Consider the following 10329-nt stretch of genomic DNA (forward strand, 5'->3'; position numbering starts at 1 on the left):
TTCGCTAAGAGATGATAAGTTCGAGTGTAATATTGATATACAGATTAATTGTACAGGATTAAAACTTTTGGGTTGTCACATCATCCCCCCGTTAGAGGGAATTTCGTCCTGAAATTCAAGAATATGGATATAAATCATGGATTTGGAAAAAGATGAGGGTACTTCTGTTTCATTGAATCCTCTCGCTCCCAAGTGAATTCAGGTCCCCGCTTAGCATTCCAGCGAACCTTCACTATCGGGATGCGACTTTGTTTTGTTCGTTTGACCTCCCGATCCATGATTTCGATTGGTTCTTCCACGAAGTTCAGATTTTTGTTGATTTCGATTTTGTCTATAGGGACCACAAGGGTTTCATCAGATAGACATTTCTTGAGATTCGAAACGTGGAAGACAGGATGAATGCTGCCAAGTTCATGTGGTAGATGAAGTTTGTAGGCTACGGGACCAATCCTTGCAAGGATTTCGAAAGGTCCTATGTACCTCGGATTTAGCTTTCCACATTTTCCAAAGCATATCATGCCTTTCCAAGGCGAGACTTTCAATAGAACACGGTCTTTGACCTGGAATTCCAAGGGTTTTCGTCGTTTATCGGCGTAGTTCTTTTGTCAATCTTGTGAAGCTTTCAGTCGTTCCCAGATTTGTACGATCTTTTCAGTGGTTTCGCGGATGATTTCTGGACCAGTGAGAGTGCTATCAAGGACTTGTCCTTTGGCTAGCTGCGTGTTGCCCACCTCAGCCCAACACAGAGGGGATCTACACTTACGGCCATAGAGGGCTTCGAAAGGCGCAACCTTGATACTGGTATGATAACTATTGTTGTAAGAGAATTCAACCAAGGGCAAATGGGTGTCCCATGATTTACCGAAGTCAATGACACATGCTCTCAACATGTCTTCCAAGGTCTGGATGGTTCTCTCACTCTGTCCATCTATCTAAGGATGATAAGCTGTACTCATATCCAACTTAGTTCCAAGAGCTTTCTATAGGGACTGCCAAAATCTCGAAGTGAACCTGCTATCTCAATCGAAGATAATGGATGCAGGCACACCGTGCAGTCAAATTATCTCTTGGATGTAGATTCGTGTGAGTCTTTCCATCTTGAAGGTTTCTTTGATTGGCAAGAAGTGAGCGGATTTCGTCAATCGGTCGACTATTACCCAGATGGTGTAATACACACTCGGAGATTTGGCTAATTTGGTAATGAAATCCATGGTAATTCTCTCCCACTTCCAATCAGGTATCTCGGGCTACTGTAGTAGACCGGAGGGCTTCTGATATTCAACCTTCACTTTGGCACAAGTCAGACACTTGCCCACGAAGGTAGCGATCTTAGCTTCCATGTTTGGCCACCAATATAACTTCTTGAGATCAAGGTACATATTATCCGATCATGGGTGGACGGAGTATCTAGTCTTGTGAACTTCGTTCATCACGACCCCTTTGTAACAACTGAACTTTGGGGTCCAGATCCGATCCATGAAATAGTAGACTCCGCCTCCCTTGATCTCTAAGTCGTTTTCCATTCCTCTCAAGGCTTTCTGCACCACGTTCTCTGATTTCAGGGCTTCCAACTGAGCTTTTGTACGGATAGATGGTAACGGATGGTCATGGTAAGTGCTTTCACACTGTGACCTGAGTACTCTTTTTTGTTGAGGGCATCTGCTACCACATTGGCCTTGCCGGGATGGTAGCGTATTTCACACTCATAATCACAGAGTAGTTCTACCCATCGCCGTTGTCTCATGTTTAAGCCTTTTTTGTCGAAGACGTGTTGTAGGCTTTTATGGTCAGTGAAGATCGTGCACTTTGTTCCGTAGAGGTAATGTCTCAAAATCTTCAATGTGAAGACAACTGCTCCAAACTCCAGGACGTGAGTTGTATAATTGATTTTGTGTGCTTTCAATTGTCTCGAGGCATAAGCAATAACCTTTCCTCGTTGTGTAAGTACACAACCTAAGCCCTGGTTGGATGCATCACAGTAGACAACGAAATCCTCCATCCCTTCGGGCAGAGACAAGATAGGTGCGCAGCACAAGGCTCGCTTCAATGTTTGGGATGCAATGTCCTGCTTTTCACTCAAACAAAAGGGTACACCTTTTTGAGTCATAGTGGTTAGGGGTTTGGCAATTCTTGAGAAATTCTGGATTAATCTACGATAATAGCCAGCAAGACCCAATAATTAACGGATTTCTGTGGGTGTCTTCGGTGCTGACCAATTCTCTATCGCTTTGATTTTGGACGGATCCACGTGTATGCCTTCCTCGCTCACCACGTGACCTAAGAAAGTCACTTTCCGTATCCATAATTCACACTTGGAAAATTTCGCGTATAGCCTTTCTATTCTTAGAGTTTCCAACACTAATCTCAAGTGTTGTTTATGATCTTCCTCGCTTCTGGAATAGACAAGTATATCGTCTATGAATACGATAACAAACTTGTCCAGGAAAGGATGACACACCCGGTTCATCAGGTCCATGAACACTGCCGGTGCGTTGGTTAGACCGAAGGGCATTACTACGAATTTGTAGTGACCATATTGAGTTCGGAATGCTGTTTTAGAGACATCACCCTCGTGGACTCATAGCTGATGGTACCCTGATCTGAGGTCTATTTTGGAGAAATAGCTAGCTCCTTGAAGTTGGTCGAAAAGGTCATCGATCCGAGGAAGAGGATAATGGTTTTTGATGGTGAGCTTGTTCAGGTCTCGATAGTCAATGCACATCCGAAAAGATCCATTCTACTTTTTCACAAATAAAATCGGGGCTCCCCAGGGTGAGGAACTCGGTCTGATGAATCCTTTGCTGAGCAGCTCATTGAGCTGGCTGGACAACTCTTACGCTTCTGTTGGCGCTAGGCGATATGGGGACTTAGCTACGAGGGTAGCTCCGGGGATTATGTCGATACGAAACTCGACTTGGCGCTCAGGAGGAATTCCCGGAAGCTCTTCAGGAAACACATCAGGAAATTTGCAGACTTTGGGGATGCTCTCAAGGTCCTTAACTTCCTGTTTCTCATTTATCACATGAGCTAGGAATGCATGGCACTGCTTTCGCAGAATTTTCTGGGTTTTGATGCACGAGATGATTCGAAGGCTGGAGCTAAGTTTATCACCATAGATCATGAGGGTTTCGTTAGAGAGGAGGTTGAGACGGATAGCTTTCTCGTAACAAAGGATATCAGCACGATTGGGGCTTAACCAATCCATGCCAATGATGACATTGAAACTCTTTATGGAAACTGGCATACGATCGATAGGAAAGGAATGATCGTTTAGGGTAAGGGTACAGCCACATAATATAGCGTTAGTGCTCTCCTTCTCGCCGTTAGTCATTTCGACAGTAAATGTTTCGGTTAAAGATTGAGGTTTATGTTTGAGAAGATGTTTGAATGCGTGACTGACAAAATTTCTCTCCGCACCAGAATCGAAAAGCATGCATGCATAACAGTTGTCGAGGAGGAACGTACCCGTGACAACGGTAGGATCAGCAACTGCTTCCTCTTGCCCCATTGCTAGAACTCTCCCAGTGTTGCCAGTGGTTGCTGCCTTGACGCAATTTCGCTTGTAGTGCCAGACCTTGCCACAACCATAGCAGGCCTGACCGACACCTGCTCCAGATATCTGATTGGTTGGTTGGGCTGGTGTTATGCAAAATCGAGCTGTACGCCCCTTCTTGTCATAGCTTTTGCACAACATCTCGCAACACTGCCCATGATGATGAAAATTACACTTGTCGCACCTAGGAAGAATACCAGTGTACCCGCTGGTAGGTCCTGCGAAGACTGGCCCTTTCGGTGCTTCCAGAACTTCCTCTTCTCAGCACTCCCTTTCGTTGGTTCGGGAGCAGCTGTTACTTTGTCAAGATCAACACCGTGATCTATGAGAGTCTGCGCCAGGCACTTGGCACTATCAAAAGTAATTGGCCTGGCAGTCAAGACATTCCCTTGAGTTGCGGGCGTCAATCCCCAAATGTATCTCTCTATCTTCTTGCTTTCCGGGGTGACCATTCCCGGGCAAAGAAGTGCTAGGTCGTCGAACCTAGAAGTGTAGGCAGCAATATCAGAACCCTTCATCTTTAGGTTCCAGAGTTCGTGCTCCAGTTTCTGCATTTCGCCCCGCGGGCAGTACTCAGCAAGCATGAGCTCTTTCAAGCTCTCCCAACCCATGGCGTTTGCTACTGGTAGGATTAGGGATTTGACCCGACTATTCCACCGGGTCAATGCTCTGTTGGCGAAAGTGCAGGCGGAAAATTTCACCTTGTCGGCTTCTGAACAAGAACAGATTTCGAAGATGGACTCGATCTTCTCGAACCATCGAGTCAAGGCAATGACACCTCCAGTGCCGTTGAAAGATGTGGGTTTTGTGTTCATGAAGTCTTTATTGGAACACTCCTTTTGGTGCCCCTAACCACCTTCCTGATTTTGGAGATGGGTACCACCTCATGGCCCGCCAGAGCCACCAGGGTTCATCTGTGATATTGCGGCAGCCACAGCGGCAGTAACAGCTGCCTGGAACATAGAGGGATCGAATTGGGGAAGTGGTGGTGGAGGATTGTTGTTATTTGAGCCGGGTCTTTTCTTTGGAGGCATTTCGTTCTAAAATGATCAAGAAGGAGAGGATGATAAGTCCACTGAATTGAATCAAGAGATATGAAACAAGATATATCTCTATGTGATAGATAAGGTGTTCTACTAAGAGAAAAACAAAAAGGAGTTACTAAAGCAAGTAAACTATCGCTAGGAAAGAATGAGTAGCAACAATTGGAATGAATGTCTACAACGTATCATGCTTTGACTAAAATACCCCTTTATTATTTTATGTTGAAGGTATTTGTTCCATCGATTTCTTTTGGCAGAAATATTTGGTAAGCTTTAGGTCTGTTGCAACATCACAGTCACTCCCAAGCACATATTGGTCATGTCTCAAATGAATATAGTTGATCAGGCTATATTGACCCTAGACATGATTACATAGCTGCCCATGTTTAACCACAGTGTTCAATATTCAAATATTTTTGTTTGGTTCTTTTCACGATACCAATTCTGGTATGTAGGTATACTTGTATACTTGGAGTAAAAATACTTATATTTTTAAATTATACTTTTAGTTCAGAGCACTTCGGCCCCTTAGTGTTTATAGTTGTATACCATGTAAGGTTTGGTATACTTAGTTCACTATAAACAATAGCTCTATTACCAATCTGTCACACCTCCGAACCGTCAGAAAAACAACGGCAGAAACGTCTGGGGGCGGCGACGTCATTCGTAGTATCACAACAATCGTATCATAGCAATCAAAGTAAACACAACCATTACATTAAAAAATGAATATTTACAACTGTTTGAGAACATAGTTTGTACATAACATTATATAACAAAAGATAAAGACGAGACTCCAAAAATTCTCCGTCTTCTCCAAAAGTTGGTATGGTACCTGTCTATCGTTTCCTTGACAATACAAGCGGTTGTGAAAACGTATCAGCATAAAGGTGGTGAGTTCATAAGCATGTTTTTGTATTAAAAACTAGTCACTGAATTTGTATAAATAGTTTCTTTCCGTTATAAGTAAATATCGTTTGTATTGAAAACCGTTGTTACCGGGTTCTGGAATATGTTTACATGCTTACCAAGAAAATCCAATATTTTCTAACATGTTTGTTGGTTTCTGTATGGAAAGTACGTTCTGTTTGAAAACCCTAACTACCACCAGTATGTAATGTATGATCGTTCGGAAACCCTGGTTACCACTAGTATGTATAGTAGTTTTATTACTTAAAATTAAACTATTGAAGAAGGAAATCCTGTGAACAATGATTAGTTTATACTTATTGTGATTCGTATAACCATACTAATATGACTGATGACCTCCTTGACGTTTCTTCAGGCATCGCACGATTTCAAAAATTTTCACCCCAGGTGTGCCCGCCTAACTGTAGCTAACAGTTCAGGTGTGGGATTGTCAGTCCCAAATAGATCTATTCAAAAATTTCACGCTCTCCCTATAGGAGACTCTGGTTATATTACCGGTGAGGATTTATTGGTACCCCGAGGGGCAAAATGAAGATAGTCTCACAATCTTGTATTAACTAGTTTACGTGTTTGTTCGGCTGCTCTCGAGTTCGAAATCGTTTGTAACGGTGTAGAGTATAAATAATTATACATAAAATAATTATTAAGCATGATACTCTAGTTTTGTATTCGTAGTAATGGATAAACTAAATCCAACATAGTTTATATGTTTGACTTTGCATGAAGTTTGTATCCATAAGACTAGTAATAAAATCCCAAACAATACCTATTATAGTTTGAATGGTTGTTAAATTTGTTTAAGGTTTTGAAACCATCCAATTATAAATTGAAAACATCCCTTATGCTCCGCATAATACAAAAGGGATAATTGTATCTAAATGTTTGATAGAAAATCATTGTAATTGCATCAGTTTGTAAGTTATGAAAACCTTATATGTTTAGCTTGTATTCCACCCCCTAAAAACATGAAAAGATCGGAAAAGTGTAGGGGTATGAACTCACAGTTTAACGTAGGATTCGAGTGTTCAAATGGTTATGAGCGCCGAGTGTCAACCGATGTTTTGTACGCGTGTCAACCCTATTAACATATATTGGACATATATGTATTAGATTGGGTATCTCATGACAAATCATGATGGAAAACCACCCTAAAGACTTGGAATCACTAGAACTAAGTGTCCCATGTTCCATACTTAGTGGTCTTTACAATTTTAAGGCCAAATAAGAGCATTAGAGTGGTTGTATGGCCATAAAAGTGGGTGTGCGGCCGGACTTGTGTGTATGGCTGCACACAGGAGTGTGCGGCTGTATAGGGGGTGTGTACGGCCGTACACAGGAGTGTGCAGCCGTACACTCCTCATTTGTGCCTGAAATGTCGATTTTTGAGGTGTTTCAAGTTCCAAACTAAGTCTTAATTCGATTATAGAGCCCATACTCTCACTTTGGAGGGTATTTGAGTGTGTGCGGTCACCTTATGAAGGTGTGCGTCCGCACTCCTTCAATGGACGAAGAACACGAAGAACACTATGAGTTTTAGGCTTAGATTTAGGTCTCTTACCACTATAACAAGCTGAATGGTGAAGTAGTTCATGTTTTTGAGACCTTAAGAGTGTTCTTGGATGAAGTTTTTAGAGAGAGAAGTAGAGAGAGAAGAGAGAGAGAGAAAGAGAGAGTAGTGTGCAGCCAAAGAAGAAAAAGTGACTAAAAGGGGGTTCTATACTATATATAGGGTCGGGTGTGTGGCTGGGGGAGTGTGTGCGGCTGGCTGGCCGCACACGCAGATGTGCGGCCGCACACACCTTCTATGGTGTCTTTGGCCTGATTTTGCGATGATACAGACTTTCTAACCCTTTTTAAGACTCATATCTAGGTTATACTAAGCCTAAAGCACTCATATGGACCCAAAATTTCTCTAAGAGATGATAAGTTTGAGTGTAATATTGATATACAGATTAATTGTACAGGATTAAAAGTTTCGGTTTGTCATATGCACAAACTGCTCATTGGATAGTAAAGAAATAACTCAATGAGTTGACCACAATAACAACTAACAACCAATGAGACTTCATATCTAATCAATCAAAGTAGGACCATGATTGTTAAGACAAATAAACATGTTGTTTATGAAATACATAGAAGATTGGTATGTATACCTATTAAAAATCTCCACAATAAATAATATGAACTTTTGAAGCTTCTCTTTTCCATGTTTTCTTACCAGTTCACTCACAAAGTCCATTGCTGCGGTCCTTGACCTGTATAGGTCTTCAATAATATCTGCAGAAAATTATGGGAAGTATGGTTGATAAATAGATATATATCTCATGATGGGTGCACCGGTTGAACATATGAAATGTATGGACATAGATGAGTAGCAGATGATACAGTTGCATGTTCAGTATAGATCGCATGTTGTCCAAACATACAGCTATGGGCAAAATTGTTATTCCTAAAATAGACATGAAATATAGCAGAATCATTTGGGAACTTTAACACTTTTATTTTATTCAACCATGTTTACATTTTTGTTAAGTGCAAAACGCTACACTATATTGTAATTGATATAGTAAAAAAAATGTACAACAGAAAAACAAAATATCATTGAGATATTTATTGCAGGGTATTTTAGTGAAGGGGTATTTTAGTACTTTTGACATTATGGCAGGTTTTTTATGTTAATGGTAGACATGGTTAGTGGGACAACACCTGTGTGAGTTTAGTATTTGGGAGAGGTTCCTCTTCAGAATCACAAGGCTGATAGCTCATGGATTCATTCCATTTTCCTGTCATTAATATTTTTGGTTCTTCTTTTGAATTGTATACATATCCATACACTTCAAATCATCCAACACTGCACACAAATTAAAAAACAAAGTATAACAGCATATCATCCATATTTTTTATATTTAAAAAAACATGGTAGAGTTGGTTATTTACCTTCCAAGAGGATAGACATCAATAGAGTTACCAAGAAACTTGGTCTTCACCTTTGAAGTTATATCATATACAAAATGCTCATTTTCAGCATGTGCAACGCTTATAGGAGGGTGATGACTCACCTAATATTTTACATTAAAGTATTATCAAATTAATCAACTCTTAAAACTATGAAAGATCTTTAAAATTTTTTTTCTGCTCTGCAATATATGTAATGCAACAATGATTACCCATTTCATATGTTTCACCATGAATTGGATTGAAAGGCTTCCAGGTTCATTGTAGATCATAATATACTGATATAAACCATGATGTTGTAATAAAAAGATTTCAGGGTTTTGAAAATTTATATAGAAATAGGAGTGTATTAGTGTAGTGTGTGTCTATGTGTGTAAGGAATTAAGGGTAATGATTCTTACATGTATATACTAATCGCCCGTACGGATCCTCACAATTATCTGCTTGCTCTAAAAGATGGGCGTATTCCATCAACTACAAAAACAATAAGAGTCTCTTACTCATTACTAATTTACTATGAACAATTATAGAAGTAGAAGAAGAAGAAGAAGAAGAAGAAGAAGAAGAAGAAGAAGAAGAAGAAGAAGAAGAAGAAGAAGAAGAAGATATAGATTATAGAAACATATTCGTGTTGGGAAATACCTCTGCCATTTTTTGTAGCATTGTCATGGGTTCAAAAATGAGTACTGGTAAAGTCACCATTGATGTGATATCAGCACCTACATACTTCTGCATTCACCTCCAGTAACTATCACAGTCCTATAAACACACAAAAGAAAACAATGAATGACGATAATAGAACATAGATGTTATATGTAATAAGTACCCAAAATAGAGCAAAATGATGAGATTGCGAAAGAAACAGATAAGAGAAATAAGTTATTGTACCTCTCCCTTCCATCTGCCTTTTTGTGCTTCAACTTCAGCATCATTAATTTTAGCTATGCCTTGTATGTGTAAGATAAATGTACTTGATCGGTTCCGGTGGGTAGAAGTAAGTGAGCCGAGTCCGATCGAGTTGGAGTAAGGTAGAGGGGAATTGGATTTGCTGATCAGGTGAGGAATGAGGATACTGAATGACGAATAAGGAAGGTATTGTTTCTGAGCAGATATTATTCAAGAATAAGTTGGTTCGGAAACCTCGCTGAGGATGGCAAATAACATATTTGAATAGCTTTAATTACACACCATAAACTCTCTCTTTAGCTCCTCTATTGTGTATCGTTGGTGTAAAGGTTAAAGAGCGCACGAAACCATCCTCTATTGTGTGTCGATGAGGGTAGCAACTTAATGAATGAACCTGCAAGAAAACACAATTTGGGTGAGAATCAAGAAAGCACCAGATATGATTCTCAAAGTTCTTTTGCCGGATGCTATTAATTTGAGAGAAGAAGCAGGAGACAGACAATCCATGTTGAATAACTTACCTGAAGTGGATTTCAAGACTCTTTCCATGCCAAGTTTTGAGATTACGTCTGAATTTTGCTACTAATTAATTGAATTGATCCCTAGGATGATGGTATGTTATTGACCTATTACGTTGGTATCCTGGTATATAGGATGATTCTACAATTAGTGACCCGTTAAATCGGTTTGACTGTGTATTCATGCTAGCTAGCGTATGATATTTATGTGATGATTGTATAAGTATGGTTGCGTTGAGGCGGACCTGCTTTATGCTCTAGGCCAACAAACCCAGGGCAGACCGGATAGACTGTAGACTCATTAACGCGCATCAGTCAGGACAAAGGCCTGGAGAATGGTCCAGATAGGTTGAAGGAATGGGAGGGCAGACCAGACATGTTGAAGGCTCTGAGATTAGGCCAGATAGACTAAAGGCCCAATAAG

General features: G+C 40.4%; 1 pseudogene; it reads right to left on the reverse strand.

Moving 5' to 3' along the window:
• Positions 1-8217: 8217 nt before the first annotated feature.
• Positions 8218-9894, reverse strand: LOC111879156 (oxysterol-binding protein-related protein 3C-like; annotated as a pseudogene).
• Between the last annotated feature and the right edge of the window lie 435 nt (positions 9895-10329).

The sequence above is a fragment of the Lactuca sativa genome, chromosome 4 (assembly GCF_002870075.4).
Source record: "Lactuca sativa cultivar Salinas chromosome 4, Lsat_Salinas_v11, whole genome shotgun sequence".
Lineage (NCBI taxonomy): Eukaryota > Viridiplantae > Streptophyta > Magnoliopsida > Asterales > Asteraceae > Lactuca > Lactuca sativa.